The 13,698-nt window shown below is 36.8% G+C and overlaps 1 protein-coding gene across 3 annotated transcripts in view; it reads right to left on the reverse strand.

Annotated features, from left to right (window-relative positions):
• The window catches only part of KIAA0895 (KIAA0895 ortholog), a 76,603-nt gene that overhangs the window by 29,702 nt on the left and 33,203 nt on the right, over positions 1 to 13,698 (reverse strand). The gene's annotated exons all lie outside the window — the stretch shown is intronic.

Below are 13,698 nucleotides of genomic sequence, written 5' to 3' on the forward strand. Positions count from 1 at the left end.
GAATCAAAGTTTACAGCACTAGGAGAACCAGGCTTACACAGTTCCACACAGGTAATACTTTTAGAGTCAATAAGTTTCATATCAAGCCTCTCTTCTTCATTAATATCATAATTTATGTTAAGCAGAAAACTCCATCTCCCAATTCAGTATATCTCTCCAAAGGAAATACAGGGGAGTGCAGGAATGGGTAAGGAGGGAGGAGAGAGTTGGTGTGCTGCATCTGCGATGTATGGCTCCCTTACTTGAAGCCTCATGATCAAAAGTAGAGAGAGGAAGAGTCCTGATTATAGGCTCGAAATGTAGGTTTTTATGAACTGCATTTTCTGGAAAATGGTCAACAGTTTACCTTAGATTCCTTAAAACACTTCTTTTCAACTTTTACTCTTAGCAGTGGAACTTGTTTTTGCAGATAGAATCTTCCAGTTTAAGTTTTTATTGTCTGTTGGAAAATACTTCAGTGTTTATGGAAACACTAAAACATTTGATGTTTCAGTACAGAGGACTTTGTCAACCAGTGCATAAGTCATAGCTTTCTTTCAGCCTCATCCTACTAAAATATTGTACAGTACCACTACATGAGCTTAGAAAGCTCCCTAAGCTTAGGAACCTGGTAGACAGAAGGCACAATAAATCAGCCTGCATACAAGACTGAATTTGAGAGGGTAATCTGCTAGTCACTCAGTAGATGATTCCTTAATCCAGTCTTCAGGCCAATTTAAGCCCAGGATAAGATGCTTCTCAATCACAGGTCAGTAACAGAAAAAAGATAACATAAGGCCCATGTACAAATGTGATATGCCAAGGAAATGGGTGGGAGCATGACCCTGAAAACATAAATGAAGAACATACATCTGAAAAAGTATTAGGTTGAACCATTTGAAATTGCCGTTTTTGTAGGTTGAAAATGATGAACTATTAACAATTTTTATGGTTCAACCTAATAAATTCTACAGGAAACCCAATACAATTTTATAAAGTACAAAATTAGTTTTAGAAATTAATCCAAGAAGCCCAAGGATAACCTTCAGAAACTCTCTCAGAAAAGGGGGGTAGGGAAGATAAGGCAAATGGAGAGCAGAGGACTGATTATTAAGTCTATTAATTATAAAGGAAAAAACTAGAATGAATGGTTCAGAAGAAATATTCAAAGTTAAAGAAAACATTTCTTAGTTAGAAAAGGACCTGAGTAATTGATCAGTCCCTTCAGATCAGTGGTTGCCTGGGGATAGGGGATGGGAGGGTAGAACAGCAATATCTATCTAAAATGAACAGATTTTACTGTGGGCAAAGGCAAACTGCAACAAGGCAAAAACAAAACAAAAACAGAATAAAGGAAAGAGTAATGAATAAAAAAAGAAAAAGAAATGACAGTATTAAGGAGAAACATAGTGGTAAAGATCATCACAATACATGTGAATAAGTTAAGCACTTACTAAAAGCGGGCTTTTAGACTGGGTCAGAAAATAAAATAGAGCTATGAAATATGTTTATTATTAACTATGCAAGAATGTAAATAACCAAAGAAGCTGAAAAAGTGTTTATAATGAATATTAAGAGGAAAAGCGTTTATAATGAAGATAAAAGCAGAAATCAACAAATTAATTTTAAAAATTAACATTGATGAAAGAATTAAAAAACTGATTCTTCTCAACAATAACCAACCATTGGTAAGACTAAACAAGGAAAAAAGGAAGAAAGCATAAATATATACTAATAGGAATCAGAAGAAAGACAATCAGAGATACAGAGAAGACTTACAAATGAGTTCAAGAATGCAATGTATAGCTCTATGCTAATAAATTTGAAATATGAAATAAGGATACTAATTATGACTCATGGAGTCAAAAACGGCAATTTCAAATGGTTCAACCTAATACTTTTTCAGAGGTATGTTCTTCATTTATGTTTTCAGGGTCATGCTCCCACCCATTTCCTTGGCATATCACATTTGTACATGGGCCTTATGTTATCTTTTTTCTGTTACTCCCTTCTCAACTTCAGTTTTCACTAATGAAAAACTATACACAATGGGGACACTGATATGATATTTTGTGGAAAAGACTAGAAGTCAGGAGATCGCCTTTACTGTAGGGCCCTACTATCTACTGATTGTGCTCTTAGTTATGTCATTTTACCCTTCTCAGGTTTAGTTTCTTCACTGGCAAAATGGAGATGAAAATCCTTGCCCTACTTACCTCCTTAATAATGAGGAATCTAAATAACTAGCATAAAATATATAAAACTAGAAACTTCTATGCTTCCATGATGAATTTATAAATAAAATGTGGTATACCCATACAATGGAATATTATTCAGCCATAAGAAGAAGTGTTGTTTCCTGCTACAACATGGATAAACCTTGAAAATATTATGCCAACTGAAAGAGGCCAATCACAACATTCATATATTACATGTTTGTTTCCATTTATATGAAATGTCCAAAATAGGCAAATCCATACAGAAAGAAAAAAGACTGGCAGTGGCCTAGGGCTGGGGGGTTAGGGTAACATGGGGAGTGATTGCTAGAGGGTAGGTACAGGATGTTCTGGCATTAGATGGTGGTGATGACTGCGTAACTCTGAATATTAAAAAACCATTGAAGTGTACACTTTAATTGGGTGAATTGTATGATATGTGGATTATATCTAAATAAAGCTATTTTAAAAAGTAATCAAATAACAAGATGTAACCTTTAAACTATTAATCCAGAGAAATGAAAACTTTATATAAAACTTTCAATGTTATCCTGGAGTATATAACAAACTTTGTAAAAAAATGTCGACATTCTGCTGAATGGTCTCCTTTCTGTTACCTGCTGAACTTGTTTACTATTTAGCAATTTGGAAATCTGACCATCAATCCCAAGCTACTTCAAGAGTCATGTGCTAAAAAACTATCTCCCTTCTCAACTTCAGTTTTCACTAATGAAAAACTATACACAATGGGGACACTGATATGATATTTTTGTGGAAAGACTAGAAGTCAGGAGGTCCGCCTTTACTGTAGGGCCCTACTATCTACTGATTGTGCTCTTAGTTATGTCATTTTACCCTTCTCAGGTTTAGTTTCTTCACTGGCAAAATGGAGATGAAAATCCTTGTCCTACTTACCTCACAGGGTTGAAAGGAGGAAGGGAAGAGAAAGATTCTGTAATCTATTTCCCAGTGTGACTATATATAATCTTTATGTCTAGAAGAACATTGCTGGGTTTTAATTTCAGAATCTTAAGGCAACTGATTTTCCCTCTAACTTTTTTACTCAACGAAATGTTTTTCCTGCCTTGTTAATAAATATCCAATCCCAACCCTCTGTCTCCTCCCCCTTTTCAGAAAACACTAAAATCTTGAAGTTTTCCTCCCAAATACCAAATAACTCTTAGTAGAGCACACAGTCCTTTTCTTTCAGCCCATTTTTCTAAACTGTTTCTTGTGGATAAACGGCTGAGAAAACCTTTTTTTTTAAGGGTTCCATAGCCAAATAAGTTTGGATAATATTGGATTAAACAAAGTTATAGAAAAGGCTTTTGAGCCTTTATTATAGTACTATGTGTGGTGCATCTTGGAGATATTGTTATGTTGTTTTCCAACTTACATGGCCCCCTTATCCCATGCAGTGATCCTTAGAACAGTTTGAAAATGCTGACTTCAGATAAGCATGATATACACACATGCACGTGCACACATAGGGATTTATTCTGGTACTTTGAGATTCTCAGAATGAAAAGCAAAACTTCAAATACTGAATGGATTTTTCATTGGTGGTTATTTACTTCTTGGTAGCAAATTAGGTATACAAAGATGTGTGATTAATCAGATCATCAGGCCTCCACTGAAGGTATCGTAGCCACATCCTGATGAACACTGGCAGTCACACATTCAATGGATCACACATTCAAATCCTTCAGCTGCAAGCAGTAACCATTGTGTAAAGCTGCTGGGGATAAGAAGACACCTGAGAGAAGCTATAGAAGAGCAACTTTATATTTCAATGTTTTAAGAAACACTATGCTGGTCAAACAGAATCTATATGAATTTGGATCTGTTGTTTGTAAAGTACTTCACTAAATTTCTAGCATACCATCAAGAAGGACCATTCATTAATCCAGCTGTTTAGTCACTGACTCATTCATTCATTCATTCATTCATCCCTAGGGTCACCCACCATTGTTACTTTTAATCATTTTCATATTTTAGAATCTGTCTCCTACCATTAGACTGGCAGAGATACCACATAAAGAGATATAATACAGTAATACTCTGATGGAGGCATGGATAAAGTGGTGTGAGAACAGAAAGAAAGGTAACAAGTGAGAGGATTCAAGGAAACAGGGCAGTTCAGGCAAAAGGGAATATTGTCAAAAGCATACAGAAACCAAAGAAAGTGAAATATAGCTTGGTTTGACAAGATTACAGGGTTCCTGGGCTGACCAGGCACCAGGAGATTCATTTATTCAGGGCCAGGAACTACACTAGATTCTGGAAATAGTTGAAATAAATAAAACACACTTTTTTTCTAGGATCACAAACTAGTGGTGAAGACAAACCAGAAACTTAAGGATAATAGTGTGGTGAATGCTCTGACAGACATTTGCATAAGGTGCTGTGGGAGTAGAGTTGACTTTGGAAAAGTAAGCATAAGCCAGATAATGAAAGATGAAAGACTTTGTAGGCCAAGCTAAAGATTTTGGACTTAACTCCAAATTATGGGAAGCCCTGAAGTTTCTTAGGAAGGGAAGTAACACAATCAGGTTTGTACCTTAGAAAGAGCAATGACAGCGGTGTGGAGAGCAGGGGAGAAACTGAAGGCAACTAAAATAACTCTGCCAATAATCCAGTTTCCTTTATAATGAACTGCATACTGTGATCAGATTATAATAAAAATATTCCAAAAAGGTATATTCTACATATGCAGGACCCAGGAAATAAATAGAACTGACACACAGAGCCCACCTTCAATAAATAAACAAGTGAAAGAACACAGCCAGGCAAAGGGGAAAAAAAAACATCACCTGCAGCCTGTTCACCCTGCCTTGGTTCTTACCTCCCATACATTTTTGTTGGCAGGGTTGGGGGTAGTTTGGGTGTATAGAATGGTAAGTGGGAAAATAAGAGGGTAACTGCTACTAGGATAAGATATTTATGAACAGCTTAGGAGGGTAGGCTCTTCTTTTCCAACCTACAATGGAAAAAGCCGTTCAGGCTATTTAGTAGGAAAGACACTGTAAAGATAAGAACCCGAAAATGAACGTGTTAGGCAAGTTTTTAAAGGCAAATCAACAAAGCATTGTTTCAACAAGTCATCAAGGTTATTTCTTCTTCCAAGGTCGAACAATCTGATTGGGATGTTTCCATCTCTGAGCTGAAAGAAAATCTTTTCTTGCTACTAGGTTAAGAAATGACCTACTTCCCAACCTAATATACAAAGGTAGGATAGACTGTATTGAAACAAAGAAATCCTTTTAAAAATTGCATAACTTTAGGGTATCTATGAAAGGTTATTTGCTAAAAAAGAAAACCAGGTCATCTGGGGAGAGGTAAAGCTTGCTTTTTCCTCCCCTTCATTGTTTTGACAACTTGAGGTCTGCAAAAATAAACTGCTCTTCAGTACTAGTACAATTACAACTTACTCTTGAAAGAACTTTATGTCAGGACATCCTGCTATCAGTGACGTCATGTGATTTCTAATTAAAATTTTTCTATTAAGCATGTGTTTTAATATAATAATGAACAACTATTCCATTTATACTATAAAATCAAAGCAAGAGATTGTTTTCAGAGGACAAAGTTTTAAAGTCTTTATGTTATGCTAATCATTGGTCCCAATAAAATGGATTTGGTGAATATACATCAAAGGTGGCAAATGGACAACCTGAGGATGAATCTGGCTCACAGACAAGTTTTCATTGGCCTGAACAGCCTCAGTTTGTTTAATTGAATTAGTTGGCAACATTTACTAATTGGAAGATGATATAAAATTCAGGTTTCTACCTTCTCTTGAAAACCCTGAAGATGGGATAATATTGGACCTAAACTGTGGCTCAAGCTAAATAACTGTGGTCTAGCTTCCAATTTGCTACTGTGTCCAGTCAGCTACCTGCAATCATTTATGATACCTGCCCAGATTCTATAGGTATTTGAGTTTGTGACTCTTGATATACCCTCACTACATAAAATTTACTAATTAGGAAGACTAGGTGCTTACTTTGAATATCTGTACTCTATAAATGCAAATGCACTGCTCTGCATTAGAATCTTGTGGGTTGTGTTGTTTTGATGCAGAGAAACAAGGAGTTGTCATAATCAGAGAACCCTTTCCTTTTCTCTATTTTAAATACCCTGAAATTTTACAGTAACTCTACCAAGTTAAATTTCATAGCATAGATGCATTAACTTCCATTAAAGAGAATTTTATATTTTATATAAAATTATATATTTTATATTTTATATAAAATTATATATTTTATATTTTATATAAAATTATATATTTTATATAATGACAAGTTTTTCACTTAAACAGACATAGAATATATTAATATCAAGTAATATCCAAACTGTTGAATAATTTGTTTCTAAATGGAAGTGGCTCTTTTGAGAGATACCAGATACTTTTTTAAAAATGAACTGTTTCTTCCTCTTAGGTTTTAATGCATTGAAATAGCTAGAAGTAAATACCTGAAAATATCAAACTCCAACCCAGTAGTCTGGACTCCTGAAGACAATTTTATAACAATGTAGATTACAAGGGGTGACAGTGTGATTGTGAAAACCATGTGGATCACACTCCCTTTATCTAGTGTATGGATGGATGAGTAGAAAAATGGGGACAAAACTAAATGAAAAATAGTGTGGGATGAGGGGGATGGTTTGGTGTTCTTTTTTACTTTTATTTTTTATTCTTATTCTGATTCTTTCTGATGTAAGGAAAATGTTCAGAAATAGATTGTGGTGATGAATGCATAACTATATGATGGTACTGTGAACAGCTGATTGTACACCATGGATGACTGTATGGTATGTGAATATATCTCAATAAAACTGAATTAAAAAAAAAAATGAACTGTTTCTTGCAGCTTTCTCTCTCAACCCCCACCCACAGCTACACACTTTCCCTTAGGGCCATATCTTCTTACAAGAAATGGAGAATATGCTATTCTTAATGTTTTATTATTGGTAAGCCAATATGCTTGTATTCAGCAACTGGTCTGAAACCCTCCTTGTTCTGAGGCTCAGGCCATTCCTGATTGTTACTCATCCTTCCCAAAAGATGCCTTGACAATGCTTTCCCGTCAAGATGTTACAGCATTTTTGGTGACAGGGATTAATTTAACAAATGAATAATGTTAGTCTGTAATCTTCTTGAGAGCTGTACATTTATATAGATGCTTTTTCAGGACAATGTTTTTGTACTAAATTTCTGTTTCTCATGCTGAGGGAGAATAGAGGTTACCAGGGAGTCATGGAAAGATATTCCTTGTTTATTCTGAAAGTATCAATTTTACTTGAAGACAAGCAATTAAAATTTTTCTATATCAAAATAAAGATACAATATGAATATAATGAAAAATTCGCATAAGTTTACGATAAAACATAGATTTGCTTCTAGCCTGATTTTCTTGGTTACTCTCCTTACATCTCTGCTATCAGGGTGCCTTCCTGGAAGAGTCTGAAAAGCATTCTCCTAAGTTGTCCAGTTGAATATGTATTATAGAAAGAACTCCATCGAAATAGTTAATTTTTTCATTAGGTTTTGTTGCTTAGAGAAACAAATGTCACTTATTTGGGAAATTAATTTGAGCAAACCAAACTGTGCCAATTATGTTGCAGTAATAAAGCACTGTTATCTGAAGTAAAAGAATTTTCAGTTAACATGGCTAGTGAAAACTCGGAACTTTTCTGTGATTGATATGGTGTGTGGAAGAAGAGGTAAGCATTTTTTTTTTTTTTTTTTTTACAAAATAAATACACCACTGAATATATAATGTGACATCAAATCTTGATTTGATTAGCCACAGTTTCGGGACTAGAAACATAGGAATTGTGTGTGGCCTTTGAAGGGCCTCTCAAGGATCATTTAGTCTATTTCCCTCAACTTATGTATGAGGAAAATGAAGCACAAACCCTCTGCAACTTTATATGAGTATGTAGTATGGGGGCAAAAATTAAAATGTAAATACTCATTCTTCACCATGCAAGGGAAACTTTAGAGGTCAAGACCATCTCTCTCCTATAGGACAAGATTCCGACAAATCAATCACAAATCAAAGCATATTTTTAGAGGAAGGCAATTCCCAAATTTCTTAGTTATATTTAAATATCTAACAAGCTCTTGTTTAAGACAGTAAATCTAATAAAGAGCTAAAATGCATTTGTCACAAGAGAGTGTAAAGATTAACAAGTTTATGGGGTGCTTTGGTAATGCTAAGATGGAAAGATGATAAAGATATTTTATTGTATATTTTTGACATATCAGGTTTTTTGCAAACATTTCTGCACATTTTTCCTAGTAACAATAACTCTTTAACTTCTCTTCTTCATTTATACTATCATTCTTCAATACCTAAATACCTAATCCCTCATCTTTCCTAACTATCTTTTTGCCTAGAAGTTACTATGCAGGAATTACAGGCAAAATTCCTGGAACCACATCAAAGGTTTAAAATACTTTTCTTCTTTATAAATCAATTCATTGGTTTATTTTCATTTGAAATATTGTATGATTTTTGTTTTAAGCATTGCTTCCTCTACAGTCTTCATTCCATGCAACTGTTTGGGGCTTTCTCTACTATTACTGCCTTTACTATTTAGTACTGACCCTCATAAACTGCTCATGGCTGTCACACAGCATGTCACAGCAGGAAAGCAAAGGTGGCAGCAGTAATGAGAGGAAGCAGGGAATGATCCTGCCATTTTAACTAATCCATATGAATTTATTCTTCCATTAATATGGATAATCAAAAATTGATTATATTGCACATGACAATTATTTTGAAAAATATAAATTTAAAGTTTTAGGAATTGGAAACATTAAATACACTCATTTATTCTAGAAAGAATTTTTGTTTCATCTGAAGATACTTAAGAGATTTTACTTTAAAATTCTTGGCAATTCTGGATTGTGCATACTCCAAATGAAATAGAAAAGAAGCAGGAGAAATGAAATGGTGAAGTCTACTGAAGGAAATGGGGAGAAGGTATATATTGTGGGAGCTGAAATGGAAGGGATATTTTTGCTTTACTCCTTGGAAAAGCCAGAGGGGTATAAACAAAGAAATCAGCCACCTATAATGTTGTGGATAGCCTTTTTGAGATGCCTTCATATTTGTATCTGTGCCGGTTTGAAACAGTTATGGACCCCAGAAGAGCCATGATCTTTTATCCCAATCTTGCTGGGTGGAAACTTTTGATTGAATATTTCCATGGAGATGTGACCCATCCAACTGTGGGTGAGACCTTTTGATTAAATTATTTCCATAGAGGTGTGAACCTGCCAATTCAGGATGGGTCTTGATTAGTTTACTAGAGTCCTTTAAGAGAGCTCACAGAGAGGAGGAACTCAGAGAAGCTGAGAAAAACATTTTGGAGTGAAGCTAAGATATGAAATCCAGTGTTTGCCCCCAGAGAAACTAAGGGCTGACACAGACCTAGATGCCTGAAAGCCCAGAGTCTGCCCTGGAGAAGCTAAGAGGGGACTCCCAGATGCTTAGAGAGAAATGCCCCAGGGGAACCAAGCAGAGAGCTGAGAGAAGCTAAGAGAGACAAAAGCCCAGAGACATTTTATATTTTGAAATGCAACCTGGGAGCGAAGTACCAGCAGATGCCAGCCATGAGCCTTGTCAGCAGACAAGAGGTGTTCCTGAAGCCATCAGCTTTCCTTCAGTGAAGGTAACCTCTTGTTGATGCCTTATTTTCAACACATTTATGGCCTGAGAACTGTAAATTTTTAACCTGATAAACCCCCTTTATAAAAGCCATTCCATTTCTGGTATTCTGCATAATGGCAGCTTTATCAAACTGTAACAGCATCTTTCAAATATTTACTCAGTTTAGACAAGAGATCAGTCTTCACCTTGACAATCTTCCAAAGGCATTGATTAATTCTGTCCTCTGAGTTGATATGGAAGTTGTAGCTGATAGATGAGGATGGTGCCAAAACAAACAGAAGGTAAACAACCTCCACTTAAAGCTTTCAAAAACAAAACAGTAACCAATCATCACTATTTAACAGGTGTATCATAAAAAAGCAAAAAGATTTCTTCAAAATCCCTCTAATCACCTTCTATCAAAGACATGAATACTTGCTGGCAAAGTTAGAGGATATGTTAACCTGGTGCCCTTTGGGTGCAGGGGATAGAATGAGGGTGAGAAAAACCAAGGTAAAACCAAGAGTGGCATGCTAAAGCCAGGCCATACTGGTTTATGAGAGCTGACTGCTAAATTTTTATTAATTTGCAAGCAAGGTGACATTATATTGCTTGAAACTGGCCATGGTAGAAGGATTTACACCATGAAAATGGACAGTTAGTATACTGGTACATAATGTGTGGAAGACCACAGAGTGCTTGAGATAGACTCCTAGTTCTGCCACTTACTATTTATGTGACCTCAGGAAAGTTACTTCACTTCTTTAAATCAGTTTCTTCAACTTGGGATAGTATGGTATTATTCCCAGAGGTTACTGTGATGACTAAAAATTATAATATATGTAAAGTACTCAGTACATAGAGTAGGGAACAAATATTAAGCACTCTATCAATGTTAGCTGTAATTTTTCACACATTGATAGTTCATGTGACTTTGTTCTTAAATTTAAAAGCAATATCATTGGAGTAATAGAGAGGCAAGATCCTGCGAAAAGGCAGTGCCCCAACAACTTCTTAATAATGAATACGTATGGAAAAGAAGTATCCTTTATTTCATTCACTCTCACTACTCTCAGTGCAGTAGAGAGTTAGCAGAATGTCTACTAACTTAGCATATACTTAATTTACTTGGCCTTCTATACAATTATCACACAAATAGAAAGTGTTAGAGAAGTATTATGATGCCAAAGAAGAATTACATGGTTATGGTAAATATTAACCCTACTATATAAATTTGGAGTCCTGGTTCATTTTGTGAACAGAACCCCCTGAATTGTGCAACACAGTGGCTATTTACAAGGCTTTAAGAAACCAGACCTTACAACTGATCAGGAATCTCAAAACCCTACGGAGATGTTTTATATGGATAGTTGAAAGATGTTTCTTCTCCCCCCCGCCTTTTTTTTTTTTACCTGAATGTGAATGCCTTTAGGAGATGGACTTAAATCTACCACTCCCCATTTCTTATACACAGTAAAGTCTAGAGGAAACCAGGTGCAGGCTTCCAAGAGTCCTCTTCCAATGAAGTCATCCAGAATGAACTTGATCCCTGCAGCAACCAAGTTGTAAAAATGTGTTGTCTAGCAGGGATGCTCAATAGAGACTCAGTGCCCAGGGTTTTTACTGGGGGCTGGTCGTGTAAGCACCCCTCTGCCTCAAATGCACAAAGATTCCAGACTCCCAAAAGGAAAACAGGTGTTCAACACAAACCTATTATTTGCACCAACAGTTTAGGGACAATAAGCCACTCTTATCATTAGGGAAAGTTTTAGATCAGTGTAGAGAACTGTATACAGTCAAGACCTTGCAAGCAGGTCTTTCTAAGGATAGCAGTCTCAAGACCACCATGTTAACTCTTTTCTGCACATCTTTCCTTAACTTATAGTGCCCAAACCAATTTCCTGCTAGGGTCCCAGGCAGGGTATGCCATGACAGCCAGTGGTAGCTCTCAGCCCAGGGTCTCTACCAAACACCCCAAGGTCTTCCTTCTTTCACACAAAAGCTCCCCATTTACCAACCACTAATGATCCCCATCACTACAGCTTTATTAACAAATAAGAAAACAATTCAACTTTTATCTAGGCAATCAAGAGTTGAATTATTTTCCCAATGTTATTAAATACCAGTCTACCAATCAGAGCTTCTAGTTAGTTTGAGATAGCCAGGATCTACACTGAGATACACAGCCAGAGGTAGAAAAACTAGTTACTTAAGCCACTCATGTGACCTTTTCTCTCCCTTCCTCCCTCCATCCCTCCCTCTCTCTCTCTCTCTCTCTCACACACACACACACATTATTTCCATTTGACTATTGGGAATATTGAAAATAATTCAAAGACTCCCACTACGGTCCTGAAGACCCTTTTCATCTCTCACTTCCAATCTCATTCAACCACATGCTGGGTCTAAGGTCGTACGGATTTAATATCTAAGTTTCCTAGGGATGGTCTGCCACCGGGAGGTAGAACAGAAAGCACATGGGCTGCCAGCGTACAGCGCAAGAGCACCTCCAAGGATCCATTTCTCACTCAATGGTAAGGGTACATCTGACTCACAAAGCTTTCAGCATTCTCTAATCCCAGATCCCTTCTTCAGCACCCAAGAAGTACTACACTCTTATTTGCAAAGGTCCACAGCCATATAAGACAGACTTTCTCGGTTTCTATCAAGTTTAAACATACCCAAGGGTGGAAGAGCTGAGGGCCACCACTGCTGCCAGCATGGGGCTGAGCAGGATTCAGTTCAGCTAGCTCTACCTGGAGTTAGACTCAAGTGTTGCAGCCCATGCTAGATGCCATGTAGCATCACCAGGGCATGAGTAGGGCCCAGGCTGCTCGCCATATGCCTGAGCCACATGGATAAAAAGCCACAGGTCATTCCATGAGAGTAGCCCAGAGTGTTACTACTGCCTGGACCAGGGGAAACTGAGTATACAGAGGTTCTGGAACTTCACACTGATGGTGTGACCAACTGGGAATAGCCAGAGCCTGCGCCTTACCTTGGTTCCACTATCTGTGGAACTTATCTGTACCTGGAAAGTTTAGCATCATTCTATCAATCTTTGCACTGATGAGGACCTTGGTCATACTCCAGAAAGAATACAGATTGCTTGCTTTGGAAAGATCCAGATTGTGAAACTTGGGAGACTGTCAGCTGGGAATTAGCAAGGTCTCGATGGTGGAGGCCAGAGACTAGGGGGTAACTTAGCTGTCCTGGTCCCTGTAGGCAGCACATTTCTCAGAATTTTGGAGACCAGCCCTGAAGCTTCTCCTTTTACTTCAAAGTCGGGGAGAAGGATGTATAACATCATGTCATAATTCACTCAGATGCTGAATAGGAATTTAAGCATATTTTTAGGGAGGGCTTGTTCTGATAAATTTCTTTTATATGACTTAAGTAGTTTAGGCAGTGGATTTGGCATTTCTTGAAAACATTCTTCAAAGTGACGGCATTTGAAGTATAAGCTAGCTAGCTTTGCTAGTGCTATCAAGAAGTTTAAAGCAAAATAAAAGGGTCTATTTTTAAACCCCTCTAAAATAAAGATTATAGGTCAGAGGCTAAACAGTTTCAGTTCTCAATCCTGAGGCTACTGATGTTCCCTAACTGCCCTGGAGGGAGACGAGAGAGCACTCATTTTGATCTAAGGATGAAAAATCTCCTTCCAGCCAGGAGGGGTGGAGTAGGATTCCAAATTAAAGATTACTGGTAAATAAATTACAGCCAATTCTTTCAGCACTAAGGGGAGAAAAGAAGCAAAGAGGAATTCTTAGATAGTTATAAATTTTAAATTAATGAATGCCCTGTGCAATCAATTACAATTTGTACAAAACTCACATTAA

The sequence above is a fragment of the Choloepus didactylus genome, chromosome 5 (assembly GCF_015220235.1).
Source record: "Choloepus didactylus isolate mChoDid1 chromosome 5, mChoDid1.pri, whole genome shotgun sequence".
Classification (NCBI taxonomy): Eukaryota; Metazoa; Chordata; class Mammalia; order Pilosa; family Megalonychidae; genus Choloepus; species Choloepus didactylus.